Raw genomic sequence first — 20,995 nt, 5'->3', positions numbered from 1 at the left:
ACAACATTTATGACCCAAGAAGGGTCACAAGCCTATCCATTCCAGTATCCCCCAATTGTAAATAAAAGATCCCTAAATCATAGTAAATAGCAGCAAAATAATATAAAATATATTAACCACATCAAGTTATTCAGAAAAGTACTTGGGTAATGATTGTGGACATTCACCTTCATGTATCTTTAAACGTTGGGATTTTTTCTTCGAAGAAAGTCTCTCTATATTTTCCTATTTATTGCAAATAATCAATAATAGCTAGTCCCACGATGGATCTTATCCTTTCCATATAATCCACCATCACCTTATATAGAGCCCATGGTAATGAAGGCAGTAAAACTAATCATGCGGTAGAATAGGCATTAAAATGTTAATTTAGCAGACATGACAGTGCCTTGAACAGTCACCACATCTAAAACAATGTTGAATAGATTATTTCTAATTTAACATGTCGGTAGTACATGGAGCCACCTATATCATTCACTCCAAGTCACTACAGGGATAGATTTCTTGAAACATGTTTTCTATATATTGTTATTATACAAATAAATGTGTTCCAACTTGTATTTAATCAGTCAACATTGTAAAAAATGTAGATTATCAAGCAGGATATTATCATATTATAGTATTACCAATAGATACGTCCTATAACTAGATTACAAATTACTACATCACTGTTAGTTAATGACCTACATCATAAAACACAAATTTTCTCTATTCAATGAGATGAATAGCAAAAAATTGTAGAAGAGTTGATTGATTTTTTATGTACATACCCATAGACAACATAGGCTAACTGTCAATATCTTGACCTCGTTTTCATGGCTAAATATAAACTTGCCTTCTATGTCCTGTATTCTTAGAGCCTAATGACTCAAAAATGAAGTATGCACTTAGAAGATCCCTGCCTCCATCATCCAGGTGTAGAGAGTGCATACTGTTTAAACAAAACACAAGACCAGTAATCATTGTGAGCCACGAAAAATCAACAGCAAACCATACAACTAAAGACATTCACAGTCGGCTGATCAACAAGTATAGCTTAGTACGCCATCTATAATAATCAATCAGGACTTGTAGTATGTGGTGTATATATTGAGTGCTTATAGTCGATAGCCCCCTAGCTCGTGGATCAGAATCATTATAGCTTACATGCAAGCAAGATATTTCAAAAGATCTATACAATATAGCAGTTCTACATCAATATACACTTATTTACAGTCAATATTTCTCTAACAATTAGAAATGATAGGTTGCTATATTTCATATGTCTTTATCAATTTTCACTGTATTATCCATCAATACAACTATATCAATCTATAGGCTTAGCAAACTGTACATTACCTTTACAATGAAGAAACTTTGTCTCGACTCTATATTACGCCACTGTAGATCATTTATTTAATAAAATATAATTTTCAAAATTCAAAAAAAATTTCATAAAAATTTACTTTTTGAATTCCGATGTCATTTAATTAAATTCTGTTCTATAAGAATTTATAGAAAAAATCTTGTTTATATGTTATTAGTTGATCTGTGCTCTATTGGCAATTCTGAAACACGGTGTATGCCATAAAAGACATTAAAATTCTATTCTTTCGAACAAGCTGAACATGTCAAGAGCAACATTCTTTTCATCTATGTAAAAACCTATGGGGAATTCTTTAGTTAATAACCATGGATACAATTTTCAATCATTCTGAAGTCTATTTAAAGATGCCCTCTCGTTTCGTTTTGGCAATCATGGGGATTCACTTACAAAAAAAATCATTTGCATTTGTACTTGATTGTGTGCAAAATTATTGATCCATTATAAAGATACAGACATTTTATTCACAAAATGTAACTTGTAAAGACCTTATTATGATTCTACAGTTAGTGTAAAATACCTTCCTGCTCTTCTAGGTCATTTAAATAATGGATAATTGAATCTTTAAGGCCTTTTTTCCATGTACTCGTTCTTGCGGTGTTTCTGAGCACATTTTCGCCGTCGAAAAATTCGGTCTAGCACATATGTAATGGGACCGTTTCCATTTAATTGCCGAAAAGAGATGATTCTTTTACTAATCCTAATTCTGGAACTTCAATGGGAAGCAATAATAATAATATATTATTTATTTTCTTATTATATGTATTACATCATACAAAAACAATCTCAAAGCGTAGTACAACCAGCGGTTGCCAGGCAAGATATGCCCACATTTTGCAAGAGATGGATAGAGAACAAGCTTAAAACAAAAGTGATTTTTCATACTATCAAGGCCCATAATCCAGAAAGTTATGGTCTGAAATGTGCAAATATCAAAAGGGACTGAGATCTTTGGGATATAAAGATATGTTTTAAGTTTCATCAAAATATCAATAGGGACCGAGATCAATGGAATATAAAGATATATTTTAAGTTCCATCAAAATCGGATAAAATTTGTGACCTCTAGAGGATCCACAACCTTCGTATTACATACTTTTATACAATTTGCGTACAAAGAGAGTCCATTTTGTCGGGCAGTTTCGTTTTGATTTTCCTGAACTTCGAACTCAACAGAGATGACGGTGGAACGGATATATATTCAAACGCTTTTTTATCGGATAATAATTGTGACCTCTAAAAGGGCCACAAGCTAAAACCGTGATTTTCCGTACAATCTAGGGCCACAATTCAGGAATTTAATATCTGATATGCGCGAATATCGAAATGAACCAAGATCTTTGGGTTATAAACATACATATTAAGTTTCAAAAAAATCAGATGAAAATTGTGACCTCTAAAGTGTCCACAAACTAAAAACATGATTTTTCGTACAATCTGTGGCCATAATCCATGAAGTTATTGTCCGATGCATGCCAATATTGAAAAGAATCAAGATCTTTTGGAGATAGACCTATATTTCAAGTTTGTGGATGAACGGATTGACGGGGACAGCATAATACGTCCACATGAAAATGTGGGCTTATAAAAACATTTAATAGAACGTAAAATACTAAAAACAATACTAGTTTAAGTGAATCATTGAATGTAGTGTTGTAGGAAAAGATGTGTTTTTAGAAGGAGTCGAGGGAGAGAGTTCCACAGCAGAGGGGCAGCATTAGCACAGTTGCCGTACGTCACTTTGGGGAACGGGAGAGATAAAGAAATGTGGTTTAACGTCCACTCGACACAAACTAGGTCATTTCAGGACTAACACATGGTTCAATTTTATTTCAATAATTTGCTTGCGGGTAGGGGTCTTAAGCAGTGGGAGGAAACCAGAAGACCCGGAGAAAACCCACGAAGTTGGACAGGCGACCCTACCCCTTTTCACGTAAAACTGGGGAATCGAAACCACGCCAGTTGACTCAATGACAGACCTTATGATACAGCGCGCATGTGCTAACCATTCAGCCATTCCCCCCCCCCTCCGTTCAGGAACGGTCATGCTGGCTCAACAAGAAGGATCTCACCGCGTCTGTGCACATTTAACCACTGGAGATCTTGAAGACGTTTAGTTAAAGAGCAGGGATAGAGATGATGAAAGCATGAACAAGCGATTCAGTAGAAGTGTGGTCTAAAATGTTGCGAATACATTCAATTTTATACAGCGTGAAAAACACTGACTAGCATACATTCCGAAAACGGGTAAATGGAGTCAAGGGGTTATGTTGTAAATAAACAAATCACTACCCTCCCCCCCCAACTCAGAAATATCTGCTTTGGCCACACCAGTTGGCATTTTTGTTCTTTAGGAAAACCGTTTAGAATTTTTCTCTCTATTGCTTTCTCCTTTTAAGTTTTGAAATTTTGAACAAAACCGAGTTCATGGAACTCGACAAAGTAAAAATTACATTACATTGGTTATATATTTGAATTTTGACTTTGAAATTGATACATTTGAAATGAATGACTGAATGAACTGCTACTTTTCTACTCAAACCGGGCTAATAAAAATGGGCAAACACCATTAGGTATTTTCTCCTAAAAGTAAAGACCTTCTAGTACCCTATTTGTCAATAGATAAAAAAAAAAAAATTGGGACTAAATTATGAATGAACAAAATTATGGACAAACGTACGTGACTTAGCTAAAATAAAATAAAACTTTATATCCTCAATTGAATTAGCAAACATATATAAAACCATACTACAGTAAAGTATAAAAGCATAGTTCTATGTTTTGTCATTAAATGACATAACTGAATGGATCTGACTGAGTGCAAATATAGTTTTTATAAAATATCTGAGAGATATAATAACACAATGGTGAGCTGTGAAGTAGTGCTAAATTCTAACATTATATTATACAGATCTAATAACTGTATGAATAATTAGGAATATGATCATGGTACTTACTATCCATTCAAAGAATTCAACATGTTAAATAGAAAACATGTAACTCACTGATGTAAGCACAGAATTGCTGCAAGCCTCTTGACCTGTTATAACATGCAGATGATATTGATGAATGGTAGTCATGGCGACAAAGCATCCATTGATTTAAACATTGTCCTTTGCATAGAGGAGGGGAATATACATAAAATTGAGACCAATAATCAAGGAAAGTTTGACATAAAGGATACAGGATGAAGGTAATTACAGAATTAGCAATTCTGATACCAGAATATGTCCAGTAACAAGAGTGTGATCTACATGATCTAACAAATATATGCCAAAATGCTTTCATTTAAAGTGGGTGTCCCAGATTTAACATGAAACTGTAAATGAAAGTGGGTTCAAGCATCGAAATAGAAAAATATACCAAAAGGCAAATACACAGTCTATTTACCTTGTCTAAAAAATTTCAATTAAAAAGATTGTTTAACAGGGTTACCTTACTCCTTTACGGAATAATATTACCAAATATTACCATAGTTTCAATATTTCATTGACAAATACTTCAAAATCCCTATGTAATTGTGTATACTACTTATAGAATGAAGTTTAAGCTATTTAGACTCTAAATCTCATAGGACTACTCTAAGTAGGCTACTCACTGATTTGTAGTAATGAATGAATGAACTGAAATGGGGCTTAACATCCTACTTTTTTGCACCCACGTGGCTAATGAAGACAGGCCTATACTATACAGTGTGTTATAAAGGAAATTTTGCCTGGAGAGCAGCTCTACTCTTTATTTTGAATTTCAACCCCCTTTTGGATACCTACTCATTGGTTGAGGTCCAGACCTGATCTATAGATATATTTGCTGTAGGCCTACAAATGAATGAAATGGGGCTTAACGTCCTACTTTTCTGCACCGACTGGGCTAATGCAGATGGACATACACAATTGAATGTGCTAGGAGGGAAATTTTGCTTGGACAGTGGCACTACTACTTACTTTATTTTTGATTCCAACTCTCAAAGGTTTTTTTATGCACACACCAAGTTGTACACAGGACCTCAGTTTTTCGTGCCATTTGAACAACTGGACACTGTCCTTGTCTGGAATTCCATCCTGCACCACTTATTGCATCACCCTCCTTATTATAATGTCTCTCACCTAGTCCAATGTGGGAGAGCATTTTTTAAAAAGCAATATTTGACTTTTACAAATTAAGGAGAGCTTTTCTCAGTTCACTAGCAAAATATAGAAAACAATTACTGAGACAAGATTATCCAGGCACTTATAACAACATGGAATTTGTACACTTACATCCAACTCCCCATCAAACTGAAATTATGTATTTTTTCAATAGAGTTGCACTGGCTTAGCAGTTTGAAAGAGCCTTCCATACATAATTAACCTACAGGTTTAAAGTAATTCTCCAAAAGAGGTATGCCAAACAAAAACAGACAACTTTAATTTTAATGCCTGCACAACATGGAGGAAGTATTGGGACTTTAAAAGAACAATATTAAACATTTCAATTCCGTGCAGTACTTTTTAGCAAACCAGAGAATCAATAACCAACTCACAAGATAATATATCCCATTGTTTACAATTAATTTTATATCCTAAGTATATAATCATATATCATAATACTTAAACACTCTTAATAATGGTATTAACTGTCAATAAGCTACATTCACTACATTCAACAAAAAAAAAAACAGGGTTCTTTTCTGTACGCTAGCCTAGTAGGTTTCAAAACATGATCAAACAAGAAAAAAATTGAGGAAGGTTTCTACAAAACGTGATAGAACAAGAAATAAAAAAAATAAGGATAAAACAGTTGTTGAAATAGTCAAGGGCAAAAATGAATAATCTGTAACAATCGATGAAATTAATTATTTACCCTTATAATTAGTGCTCCTATGGTTAGGACTTTTTGTTATTCAAATAACCGTAGCTATTTACCAGTTAGTAACCGTTTAAGCATTTGGTATCAATTTTCAACATTAAGCAGACCCTGTCAGGAGTGGGAGCCATTACTCACGCGCACGCGATACTCGCCTAAAAGGCATTAGCCTACTCATTCAAAAAAAATTCGTGAATCTTTTCATAGAAATGTACAATTCTTTATTTGATTACCTGGTTAACTTGGTTCACTTGAACCATTTTTTAATTCAATATCTATGATAATATACAAGACAATACTGTTTCCCGTTGTACGTGACATATGGCGATAATATTACGATTACACAATGTTACTAAGAATAGAATAAATAATTGGAAGGTGTCTATTGATTGGACAATAAAGAAATAATTTCGGGCATGCAAGTAGAATTTTTATGATTGGTTAATTTAACTAAAAACCAAAGTAGAAATCTCAGGAGAAATTATGAGATATAAATTCTACTATAACGTCATTTTCTAGCCTTTATGATTATATTTTGAATGGTGGTAACATTTTTAAATAAATATTAAACAAGGTTCAATTCGAACCATTTAACTGTCCAATTCTAACCAATTACAGTTATCCAACTAGCCGTACTAGCCCTAGTTATAATAATATAAAATAAGAAATTTGGCTCATGGGATACATAGGGCTGATGATTTTTCCATTTCAAAAAGTGGTATTTTCATTTGGGACAAATTGTGGGTGAATTCTGGAGGGGGGGGGGGGGGGGGTGTCATTTCAGTAAAAAGTAAATTCTGTTGTTCCTTTCTCAGTATTATTTAATATTCTGAAGTGCATATTCTTCTTCACGATGGAATAATATCACCATGACCGACAAAACAATGACCATTAATAGTGATCCAACGTGAACTTTCAATTGATATTTTGCAGTTTTCACAGATTTTTGTAGTAAAAAATGAATAATATGTCTGCTATTGTGACAATTAATTTCAAATGTGAATTCTGTTTCTGAAAGCTGATTCTGTGATTGCGGTATATTCTATTATAATTTACACCTACGAAGCAGTATGGTAAGAATTTAATGAAGCAAATGTCTGGCTAGTTTGGTATCAATTTAATTAATATTTTATCTAATTAGTTTCATCTTTATAATTTTCTACACTATAACATCTGACATATAATCAGATTTCTTTAGTCAATATACAAATAAATCAGTCGACAATGTCTTTATGTGACAACAACTACTGCATTTCACATACACCACAAGAACAGGACACAATATGTTACATGAACTAAGAATTATAGAATGATAGAAATTAAAGAACCATCTGATTTTAGTCAGATTTAGTTAGAAGAGATGCGATCACAAGGACTATTTATTACCATGGAAATCATTTGTGAAAACAGTTAAAATCCACAGGGACCATATTTATAATAAATATTTCTGATAATTTGATAAAAACTGTCCAATGAGGGGCATTCAATGTCAAGTGGACCAAATTTTAAGAAAGCTGACTGGTGACCCCAGTCACAAACTTATAACTCAGCCGTGATTAGAGTGTAACAGTGAAATATATAAACTTTTTTTTCAATAAATATTGTGACCGCTAGAGGAACTACAAGCTAAAAATGCGAGTTTTTGTACAATCAAGGGCCATAATTCAGGAAGTTATGATCCAATATGTGTGAATATTGAAAGGAAGATCTTTGGGTAATAAATATGATCTTTGCGTTATTAACATGCATTTCAAGTTTCAAAATCGCTAAAAATTATGACCTCTAGAGTCTAGAGGGTCCGCAAACCTTGATATACCATATTTTGTCCGGCGTCATTACAGTGTAACGGTGATATATTCAAACGTTTTTTTAAATCGGATAATAATTGTGACCTCTAGAGGGACCACAAGCTAAAAATGCGATTTTTCGTACAATCAGGGGACATAATTCTGGAAGTTACGATCTGATATGTGCAAATATCAAAGGAACCAAGATCTTTGGGTTATAAACACGCATTTCAAGTTTCATCAAAATCTGATGACAATTGTGACCTGTAGAGTGTCCACAAGCTAAAACCATGATTTTTCGTATAATCAGGGGTCATAATCCATGAAGTTATGGTCCGATATATGCCAATATCAAAAAGAACGAAGATCTTTGGAAGATAAACCTATATTTTAAGTTTCGTCAAAATCGAATAAAAATTGTGACCTGTAGAGTGTCCAGAAACAAATTGTGGATGGACAGGGGCAAAGACAATATGCGTCCACATTTGAATGTGGGCGTATAAAAAAAGTATATAGTGCATACAAACTTTTGTAAAATTGCAAAGTTATATGACTCAAGTATTAATATTGAGTGAGATTGACTTTTGAATTGGGGTTACTTTTTCTAATACAGGGAATTCACCTACATATTTTGCAATGTCGGCCGATTTTCAAACTGATTTTCCAAGAAACCAACAAAGATTTGGCTTCCAATATGTCCGTTCTAGTAACAAACTCTAATATACTGCAGTAAAATTCCTACATTGTTTCGAAATATTGATTATTTTTGGCACTTAATGCACGCCATGCAATACATAGTCGACAGTACTTGTTTGGAAAATCGGATGGAGGATTATTAATCTACATAAATTTGAAAAATATTGTCTAATTAGAAGATATAAAACCAGCACACCAATATCGAGTCACAGAATAGTAGTTTCAAAACTTCAGAATGGGTACCGCGATTCTTCACTACAGATCAGAAACACGTCAGGTTCTTGACGTCCCAGGACAATCTGTGCCGTTTTGAAGTAGATAATGATAATTTTTTGTCCAGATCTGTAACCTTGGATGAGATTGATTTCCAAAAGTGAAAAGGGAACTAGTCGGTCATCATTTTCCTAGTAATGTCAACTGTAAACAACTTTTTTTTAGGGTGGCTAAAGAAAATGTCTTCCTTACCAGCATCCAAGCCTTGCAACATCGTTGGCCAAAGTGTGTACCGTACACCTCGAAGTAGAAAAATAAATGGAAACCATCAACCTTGTACAGGTCTTTCAGAGATAATCTTAGAAATTTTCAGGCAGCCCTCGTATATTTTTTCATAATATTCTGAGGTGTTTACCCAACAAGTACTGATCAACTTGACATGGAATGACCCATGAACTTATCTTTATAGATGTACAACTACAAGTACCGTAATGTATGTTTATCAACAATCATATAAAATCAGGGGCAATAACTCCAGAAATACTTTTGCAAAAATGCTTATTAACTAAAGAAATGCTTTCGCAAAAACGCTTAATTTCAATAGTTAGTTATTATCTAGACAATGTTGATTATTCCTGAAATTGTTTTCAAAATCAGTCAGTATCTAAATCCTGTACAGTGAGTATGTGAACAGTAATGTACAACTATCAACCATCGCATGAATCATGGGAAGTAACTATTAAATTGCTTTGGAGGCAACAATAAAAATCAATAGGTAGGACCTACCACCTTCAGCTCAATACTAACCATTCTTGAAGTAAAATACGGTATACAGATCCTTAAGGGCTATCAAAATCAAAATTTGATCTTAAAGATGCATTATGTAAGATTTAGATAAAGAACTGGCCATTCTTGCTATAATAATTCAAAAATAGGTAATGCAAAATGAATATATTGAAAATTTCATTCAAATTATTTTATTCTGAGCAAAGTTAGCACTGTTTGAAGTTTTGACAAGATGTGACATAGATTGTTTATTATTGTAACGGTACAGGTTATTCGAGACCTAGCCTTGATTCGCCATTTTTAAATTAAATCATTGAATGGCAACCGTCTTTTAATCTGTTTAAATCTTCACCATCCAATAGAGTTGATTATAGGCTTGTGATGTGAATAAATGTCTAAATAGTAGTTTATATAACATTTGAAGCCAAAAAATAAAAGACCTGCAATAGGCAGATTAAGCTCTTACATAATGCATCTTTAATCAACTGAATTTCATCGTGTGTTTATGGTAATGTAGTCCGTCACAGAAAACTGTAGTCTTGTTTCTACAGTGGCAAATAAACCAACCGGACACCATTCATTTCTTAACTGGCTTAGTGAATAAAGCGCTGGCTTGATAACCGGGAGATCCTTTGGAGTAGACTGGAATAACCAGATGCCAAAGACTGCCATTAAATTTACACTTCTTGCATATTTCACCAGACATAACTGATTAGAAATACAGTAAAAACAGAAACGATTGAATGTAAACCTGTTTATATACATTCATACTTTATTATATGCGTTGCGACCCATTTGTGTCCATTTGTGTCCATTTCTAGGTGCCAAAGAACAGAGATTTAGTTTTTTTTTAATTTCAGATGATTGAATTTAAATGGATCACAATTACAGTAACATCGACATTCTGGGAATATTTTATGCATTTGAAAATCCTTTGGCATTGCTAGAATAATAATATTTCTCCAGGCTAACTTTTTTTATCACAGCAGAGAAATGAGACATTTTGTCTCATATAATTTATTTGCAGACCAAATCATACTACAGCTTTCATTTCCAAAGGTTTCAAATTTAATTCAAATATCCCCAGATGGGTTTGATGACAGGATGATAAGATTTGATATTAGTTTCATAATAAAATCGTAAAAAAAACCCATCTATATCCCAACGAGTATGACATATTTATTATTATTAATGCTACGAATCCACCCACACACTTAATGGTATACAGACAACTCATCCCAAAGACAATTCATCCCAAGAACACTCGGCTCAGTAGAAGACCACTCATCTCAAGTTTAGAAGACCACTCGTCACAAGTTTAGAAGACGACTCGTCACAAGTTTAGAAGACCACTCATCCCAACAAACATACGCCCACAGCAGCTAAATCGTACGGGCAGTCAACAAGTGTTGTCGCATATTTTTTATTTTTTTTGGTAATGAAACATTTATAATAAACTAAAATCTGATTAAGAGTAACAACTCATGAAGTAATTATCAATCTGAAGTCAATCGGATAATAACTTTAGCCTCTAGAGCGTCACAAGATTTTTCAAAGTGATCAAGGGCCATAAGTTTGGCAGTAATTATCGGAAATCGTTGAAAATCAATATGATTCTTTGTCTCATGACCTCAAACACTGTGTATAAATTTAAAGTCAATCGGATATTAACTTTAGCCTCAAGAGCATCCACAAGATTTTTTGAAGTGATCAAGGGCAGTAATTATCGGAAATTGCTGAAAATCAATACGCTTCTTCGTCTTATGACCGTTAACGCGGCGTATAAATTTAAAGTCAATCGGATATTAACTTTGGCCTCTAGAGCGTCCACAAGATTTTTGAAGTGATCAAGGGCCATAACTCTGGAAGTAATTATCGGAAATCGCTGAAAATCAATAGGCTTCTTCGTCTCATGACCTTAAACACTGTGTATAAATTTAAAGTTAATCGGATATTAACTTTAGCCTCTAGAGCGTCCACAAGCAATTGTGGACGCCTGACCGACAGATGGACGGACGGGGGTGACGACAATATACGACCACATTTCAATGTGGGCGTATAAAAAAGTGCTGTTTTAATAAAATTGATATTATCTTAATAAATTGATTATGTTTTAATAAAACTGATATTGTTGTCTTCATAAATTGGTTATGTTTTTGTTTTAATATTTTAATACACTGTAGTTTTAATAAATTGATAGTTGTGTTTGTTTTAATACATTTGTTTTGATTAAAATATAGATCTATATTTTGTTGAGCTTTTTTATACTTTCGATGGCCTACACTACATGAAGATCTAACCAGTTGTAGTAGAAGGTCGCGTCAGAGGTTGCACAAACAGCTTTTGACCCTATGACGTCAGACATTGATTAATCAATCAGTGTTAACCTTTCTACTGGTTTACCCACAGTTCCATGCATCGCACGCCAAGAAATTGCTGTAACAGATGGCTTCATTGACTAATCTCTCATGCCATCCAGAACGCAGATTATATAAAAACTCTTCCAGATCCTAGTGTAGTACAGACAAATAAAACGAAATAGGATCTGTGTTTTAATCAGATTGGTGTTATTATTTCATCATGAAGTTAATCAAATTGATGAAGCACTTCAAAGAAAAACATTTAAATGTTAATTAGAATGATTTAAGTAAGTGTTAAATCATATATGTACAAAACCATCAAGGAAAAAATTTAAAAGAAATGTTAAATCCGAAACTCAACTGTTCAGTCACAAAGCAAATGATTTATTAAAAGATTAGATCACTATCAGATCACTGACAGGGCATTTTCTTATCAAGCTCCATGGACTTTATTAAATTCAAACTATGATATAAGCTTAAGTATTGTTAAGAAGAAAGAAAACCTGCAATACGCTCAAACGCTCTCGAAAGAATTCTTGAATGAAAAATGGTCATCTCATGTGAAAATATACACAGACGGATCTCACGATCCAAACACAAACAAAACTGCGTTGGATGTCAAAATTACCGAATATAATGTTTATATATCAAAAAGGTTACCAGATGGCCAAGAAAGGAAACCTCCAATTCTACATTTTATTAAAGATACATTATGGGAGATAAGATAAAAGGGCTGGCAGTTCTCACTATAATAGTTAAAAACTAGATACTGTAAAAGCAATTTGCTGAAAATTTCAGTCAAATTGATCCACTCTTTGAATTTTGGGTCTAGCCTCGATCATCATTACTAAAGTCGGTACAATAAAAAACATAGTCTCGATTATCCATTTTTATATTTAATTATCAATAAGCGTCAAGCAGCAGATAGGATTCTAACCAAGAAAATATCGCAGGCCAGCGTTGACATCGAGAGTTGATTATGGTCTGGATAAGTTAATTAATGTCTAATTAATAATTAAGATAACATTTCAGGCCTCAAGGAAAGACCTGCAATTGGCAGATTTAGCTCTTGCATAATGTATGTTTAACCGTATATTGTATAAGGAGGCTGCTCACTTTGATCACTTTGAAAATTCTTGAGAACGCTCTAAAGGCTAAAGTTAATATCTGATTGACTAATTTATACACTGTGTTTACGGTCATGAGACGATGAAGCCTATTGATTTTCAACAATGCCAGAGTTATGGTCCTTGATCACACGCTAGAGACTTAAGTTAATATAAATTTATACACAGTCTTTAAGGTTATGAGACAAACAATGGAAAGAAATTCTAATGATTTCTGATAATTACTTAATGGGTTGTTACTCGTAATCAGATTTTAGTGTGTTGCAAATAAGTCATGGGATGAATCCCATGGCCGTATAAATAACAGACCTCACCAGTCACCGAATTCAATCCGGCCTTGTCGATATCGAAGCCTTGGTGGCAATGTGGGCCAGACTTCGCACCTATACCATCTCTCCTTGGCGATACCTTTAGTACTTGTACAAGTTGTAGTAGCAATATGCCTTTGGATGGAGCCTATATGGTCATGAATACTACCTTGGACACTGCTACCCATAAGGCACTTCTGCACCTTTAACACTAAGAAAATGGAAGCGTTTAGGTCTCATAATCGCTAACCCGTCTCCAACCTATGCCAGACGAACCTCTTGTTTCCCTTGTCTCGCAAGTTTCCTAGGAAACACTTCTCTGCGATATCATCCTAGTAACAGCGGAAATGAAATTTAAGGTCCTACTGTTCTGCACCGACTGGGCACAATATTGAATTCCGACTGCCAAGGGATCTTTTACGTGCACACCAATGTGTACACGGGACCTAGAAAATGACGACACTTCTATAGCCGGTCTTACTATAAGACCAAACAAAACAAATGTATTTTACATAGATTATATAATGTGGTTTAATGGATAGAAGAAAACTTTCTAATTTGCGCTTTCCATGTGTCATTCTTTACCCTGCAAATAAATGTATTCGAACAACACTTTTATCATCATTTTAGAAATTTTTAAACTACAATATCATGAAAGTTGGATCCCTGAAAGGCCTCAGGGGTGGGCAAATTGGCGCCATAAATTTTTCACAAGTTGATTTCCTTTATTTTGTTAATGTAGAATGGTAATGAACTGCTCTTTTCATTTTCTTTGTTTTATTTGTTTCGTTTGAATTTGATTTATCAGTTTAGTTTTTGATTGTTTAATTTTTGTTAATGAAGTTGATTCTTTTAAACTTCGTTTTTATTTTTGAACTCTACTTGGTGTAGGTGTTCATCAGGTAATACCTCGACTGAGTTCAATATAGGGATTAGCCGGTTGATTTGTTGGATATAAACCTTTGAATAATAGCGCCTAACAGGCAGCTGTGTTTAATTATGTTCTCCTGATTTTGATTGTTTTTGTGTGTTTGAAGTATATGTTTGTGATATGCGCTTAGAAACACTTCACGTGTAATGAAGCGCTATATAAATCGAACAATAATAATTATCAGTCAAAAAATGGTTCACTTGGCAGCAACTGCAGAAGATAACGGTCTATGGTCAAAACAAGCTAGTGCCACCTATATCTTTGCTAAAATCTTTTGATGGGACTCTTTTTAATCTGACCGAATACAAGCTGGGATATTATCTTTTAACATTTTTTTTTTCTTTAATTAAATGTTCAATAATCAATCTGATTACCCACTAAATTTTAGAGTGGATTAAGCCCTGAATGATTATGCATTGTCTGAAAAAAGTTACTGCCAATCAGTGTCTTTAATATACTATAATACTGGTCTAGTTTACCCGCATAATAGTAATCTTCATCGATTAACTTCTAAATAGATTGATCTAATGTGTATGATTATTGATTAGTTAGCAGTACTTTATTCTAATACATTGTTATGTTCTTGCCTTTTATTTCTATAAAACAGTAATCGACCACTAACATCTCCAGCTATATGTGATTGAACTGCATTTATAAGCTTACATTTGAGTGTATAGTAATGAACAACAATTCTATCTCTCATAATCACTTCAATCTTCAACTTGATCATTTTAATTAGACCATCATGTTACTCTACCCCCAATATCTTTCTAGTCATTGCAGTTATTAGATTTATTAAGTTCGCCAGTATTGTCAACATTTGATTTCATATTTTGTCCTCCAATAAGAATAGATCAAATTGTGATATTTCGAACAGTGACACTAATAAATGGTCATATTGAATGCTCATTTTAATATTTGAATATTCCAAGTCATTGTTTAAATGCTATTCGAATATAAGATTCAATTCAAATAATGAATTTTGAGGGGCACAATTTCCGTATTCTATAAATCTTAGTTTCCTTATCTGTTAAGTGATTAATTTTTGAATACAGTTTCCTACAAAAATATAGGGTATTTGTATGTTTCATCTGCACATTGAATCATGAGAACAAAACAAACATTTTTATATACAGCAGTCTATGGTTTAGATGGGGTTTAATGTCCACTCCACACACACTAGGTCATTTCGGGACCGGGTAATCGAAACCGCGCCAGTTGACCCACTGACAGACCTTATACAGCGTGCACATGCTAACCATTCGGCCATCCAACCCCCCTATCATGAACATAAATACTGTGTATGAATTTAAATGTAATGAAAAGATAACTTTAGCAGCATTTTGAGAATCCACGGGTTTATTCAAAGTGGTCAAAAACAATAACTCCAACTAAATACTGAAAATTGTTGAAAATCAAATGTATCTAATGTAACTCCAGTCGCGATATATAGCACTACAGACAATGCAAGTAAAACAAAAAAGACAATCATCCTTTTTGTTCATCTACAAAAATTGTGTACAAAACATCGGAAGGGCAATAAGTGTGGTTTGATGGTTGAAAGCGAGACATTAGTAATGTATCGAAACAACACGAGGGACTTCAGTCCCGAGTTCTTGTTTCAATATATTACGCAAGATCTTAAGCTCAAGACAATTAAACAACATAAAATACAGACACTCACACACGCTTGGCACATTGCCCGTACCATTATTTGAAATAATGGTATGCCGACACCAAAGTCCCACGTCACACCTGTATTTTAACTGTCAATAACCATCGAAAATCTTGATCAAATAAATAGCACATATATACATTCTTAGTCTACAAAAATACAAAAGTTGTGAATAACATTTTTTTAAACAAGGCTAGTAACTACATAAATATCTATTTGACATTCACATAAATCTCTTCAATTTCATCCAAATCATTCAAACTTTTCTTATTTTGTGGATGAAATTTTTAAACAAGGGCAACAACTCCATAAATATTGATCAAATATTCTTAAATATCAAATAAAGACGGCACATGTTTAAGGTATAACAATAAACTTCTGCAGGTGTCATCCAATTCCGCCAAAAATAGTCCACAATAACTGTGAATGGATAGACTGACCAACTGTCTAATTACCTTAGTCCCAAAATAACCAAATAGGGTAAGCTTATTTAATTTATTGGATGTCAAACCCAATACTATTTCATTCCACAATTATACTCTGAAGTACTAAAATGAACTTAATTCAGAGATTTTTTTAGCATTCTTGCTGTTTCTGATTCCCTAAAGAAGTAAACGGCTAGGAGATTGCCCAAAATATCAGCAATCACTGGATCAGCGTATCTTAAACCTAGAAAATACAACATCTACATCTCTAATCTTACACTCACCTTTACACTGGTCACCAGAGTTGAGATTTATTAAACATCTGTTATCACATAATTTGTAACCTACGAGCCTTCACTCTTGACAGTAAGCTTGTAAACACTTGTATTTCTGTTAAAACAAGCCAACAGTGAGGCTGATGTCCCCCGCCGAAAAGGAAAATAATTAGAGGACACATATAAATTTATCACAAATTATCTTTTACAAAGTATTGAACAATCAAACAGTATATCTTTACTTATAGTCTAACAATCAAAGTAGGAGAGTTATTGTTTTCCAAAGTCTCGACCAATCAAATTGCGTATCGCTCTGCTTACCCTGAGCAGAAAATGCTCATTATCAAACTTAGTCAAGGTATTACTGTAATGAAACTATACACCAAGTTTCATCAATCTCACTTAATTAGAACTAAAGTTATCGTGTCCCAAAGCATCAACCAATCAAATTGCTTATCTCTGCTTACCCTAAGCGGAAAATGCTCATCTTCGAACTCCATCAAGGCATTGACCTAATCAACACATACACCAAGTTTGAACATTCTAGCTCAATTAGGAAGAGAGTTATCGTGCCCCAAAGTATCAACCAATCAAATTGCTGCTTACCCTGAGCAGAAAATGCTCATTATCAAACTTAGTCAAGGTATTACTGTAATGAAACTATACACCAAGTTTCATCAATCTCACTTAATTAGAACTAAAGTTATCGTGTCCCAAAGCATCAACCAATCAAATTGCTTATCTCTGCTTACCCTAAGCGGAAAATGCTCATCTTCGAACTCCATCAAGGCATTGACCTAATCAACACATACACCAAGTTTGAACATTCTAGCTCAATTAGGAAGAGAGTTATCGTGCCCCAAAGTATCAACCAATCAAATTGCTTATCTCTGCTTACCCTAAGCGGAAAATGCTCATCTTCGAACTCCATCAAGGCATTGACCTAATAAACACATACACCAAGTTTGAACATTCTAGCTCAATTAAAAGTTATCGTGTCCCAAAGCATCAACCAATCAAATTGCTTATCTCTGCTTACCCTAAGCGGAAAATGCTCATCTTCGAACTCCATCAAGGCATTGACCTAATCAACACATACACCAAGTTTGAACATTCTAGCCCAATTAGGAAGAGAGTTATCGTGTCCCAAAGCATCAACCAATCAAATTGCTTATCTCTGCTTACCCTAAGCGGAAAATGCTCATCTTCGAACTCCATCAAGGCATTGACCTAATCAACACATACACCAAGTTTGAACATTCTAGCCCAATTAGGAAGAGAGTTATCGTGTCCCAAAGCATCAACCAATCAAATTGCTTATCTCTGCTTACCCTAAGCGGAAAATGCTCATCTTCGAACTCCATCAAGGCATTGACCTAATAAACACATACACCAAGTTTGAACATTCTAGCTCAATTAGGAAGAGAGTTATTGTGTCCCAAAAAGTGTGACGGACAGACAGACGGACAGACAGACGGACGAACCCATTTTAATAGTCCCCTGCTTTCTTCGAAAGGCGGGGGACAAAAAAAAGATAAAGATGATCATTATTACAAAATCAGCAATCAGACCAATTAAATAACTGTGAGCCAACTATTTCAGAGTATTATAATATATGGTGATCTGGTGTTGGTAACTGGATACTATAGGTAAGAATTTAAGTAGCCCATGCATAAGCAAAATAAGTCCCTGTAAAAACAAAGTTATAAATCTGAATAAAGTCCCAATCCTTCAAGTACCTCTAGATTTTTGAGTTTTTTAATCTTTAATGCCTATTAGGAAACAGATTCCAAAAGTGGGATTATTAATTGTTATTATACATTTCATATTTTACACCTTGAAACGCCAGTTCTGGGTGGTCTGGCTCAAATTGATCAGCACTAAAAATTCACTTGGCCGCTACTATCACTGAAAGGGATGACATTGGGGCGAGTTAAATTCTGCAAATTAAATTCTAAAACAATTAAGGAATAAAATAAATGTGTTTGAAGTAGCCTACTGGATAAAAAATATTTCCTATTTAGTGTAAATGGGTATTGGTACTGTACGCGACGATGTAAATGAGTAGAAGGCACCAATTCTGCCCGGATCAGTTTGTGTTACTAAACAACGCACGCTTTCTCGAAGCTGACATAAACGTATAGGCTACACATGAACTTAAAGGTCAGTCATCTTCTACAGAGCTAAAAGAAGGCTTTCGCATTACCGCTGTGAAAGAGATTGGGTCTGGCTGTCAATTGCAATATTTGAGTAGGCCTACGGTACCCCCAATTTAAGCTGAATGTGACAAGATGACATCACATTACCATGCCCTTCAGCCAACACCTTGCTTGAACACCACCCACTAGATCAAAAAGAAATAATTATATTCATGTATCCAGACATTTCACTACAGACTAGCTGACAAATACAATTTAATACAAAAAGACTATAGATCTAATTAATTACCTTATTGACTTGGCCAACCAATTTATGGAATATCAGCAATGGTGATTTGAGAATGAATGGAGAGCATTCAGATCATAAATGAAGTCATAAAACTGTGCCCCATACAAAAATCTAAAATAAATGATGTAAATTTATGTGACTTACATAAACTTTCGACCTGCATTGCTACAATATTGCTATACTATACTTGGTAAATTTGTTTTTTTAACAGTCTGAAACATCAGCTGACTTTACGTGACTTAAAATAGCAATGTAGATCTAATGATTACTAGGATTTCTACAACACTAGATTCTTACATTATTATTATAATCTCACAAGCTATGGTTACCATAAAGACACGTGACCACTATAAATATAGTTTCCATTCGACCAAAAACTGGAAATCTACTCTCCAAAGACTGCCGATTTTAGCAAATATGTCAATCGGGAGACTTCGGTTAGTCTGTGTTTGTGGGTCGGACAATATATGCGCACTGAAGTTAGCTGTCCATAGTATATATAGCCAATAATCGCAACCAGTGATAAAAATATAAGTCTAGTGGGCGAACTTGACAATATCGAGCAATGGCAGCAAGTGGCAAGTGCCAAAGTGGAGTCGCATATTCCTGGTAGAGTCATGACCAAACGAATCAGCAGTAAATATTCGTTTGGCCACAACTATCACTGAGAGGATGACAACGTTGCGATTTAATTAGCTCTCAATATTTTTTTTTTTCTTCTGCAAATTAAATTTTAAATTTTTTTCTAAAATTAATAATAAAAAAAGGGTGTTAGAAGTAGATCTTGCAAAAAAAAATATTTTCTATATAAATGGGCACATAAAATAGTACGCGAAGGTGTAAAATGAGTAAAAGTCACCAATTCTGCCGGGGCTAGTTGTGTAACTGCATCTCGATGAAAACAATGCACGTATGATTTGACGTCACACGTAGACATATACTGCACAAGACCTTAAAGGTAGGTGATTTTGAACTGAGTTAAAAGAAGGATTTCGCGTTACCGTTATGAAACAAATTGGGTCGGGACATGAGAAAAATACCATAAACGAAAGTGGTACCATGAGTATTAATATTGCTCAGATTTGTTAAATAAAAAATTGTAACATTTGTGAAAATAAATAGAGCATGCGCTGTCTGTCTACGGCTATTGGAAGTAGCAGATCTCAACTCAATCTGTTTCACAGAGAATTACAAGTCTTCTCTAATATCTCTGTAAAAGACGACTGCCTTTAACACGTGCCGTCACAGCACGCGGCATCAATCATTGGCTGAATGGCGCGTGCATTGTTTACATAAGACGTTACTGCTTCAGGCGGAATGCTGCCTTTTAGTCATTTTAATACCCATTTACACTAAATAGGAACTAATTTTTACCTACAAATACGTCAAACGTCTTTATTTATTTTTCTAATACATCAAAAAAAGGTTTTACACTTTAATTTGTCAGTAGAAAAAAGTTAATATTTGAGACTCATTAAGTCGCATTGATGTCATCCTTATCAGTGATTGTAGAGGTCTAGCGAATATTCACTGCTGCTCAGTGTGATCTCAACTTTCAATAGACGTAGACAGACAGCGAAATTCTCGTATTATGACGAAAGGGGGGGGGGGGATTGCTTCAAATAGGCGAACTGCATTACTGTCTCGAGTTTTCCCAAAACATGGATCCCCCTTGTCAGTGATATAGGGTGGAGGTCCTGGCAAGGAAACGTCTCTAGTTGTTCGGTCCGTATCAGTCATTGTTTTTGGTTTTTTTA

General features: G+C 34.3%; 1 long non-coding RNA gene across 3 annotated transcripts in view; it reads right to left on the bottom strand.

The window, feature by feature from the left end:
- LOC126826663 (uncharacterized) overlaps positions 1-19,638 on the bottom strand; it is a 33,195-nt gene extending 13,557 nt beyond the window's left edge. Inside the window, exons 1-3 of one of the 3 annotated variants that reach the window (XR_007682347.1) lie at positions 19,536-19,638; positions 19,239-19,349; positions 16,800-16,905 (exon numbers count right to left, since the gene is read on the bottom strand). This is a non-coding gene — a long non-coding RNA (uncharacterized LOC126826663). The other 2 variants (XR_007682349.2, XR_007682348.2) reach the window with 2 other exon arrangements.
- Positions 19,639-20,995: the final 1,357 nt, after the last annotated feature.

The sequence above is a fragment of the Patella vulgata genome, chromosome 7, assembly GCF_932274485.2.
Source record: "Patella vulgata chromosome 7, xgPatVulg1.2, whole genome shotgun sequence".
Lineage (NCBI taxonomy): Eukaryota > Metazoa > Mollusca > Gastropoda > Patellidae > Patella > Patella vulgata.
The sequence above is the reverse complement of the archived record's forward strand: the minus strand, read 5'-3'. Positions and strand labels throughout refer to the sequence as shown.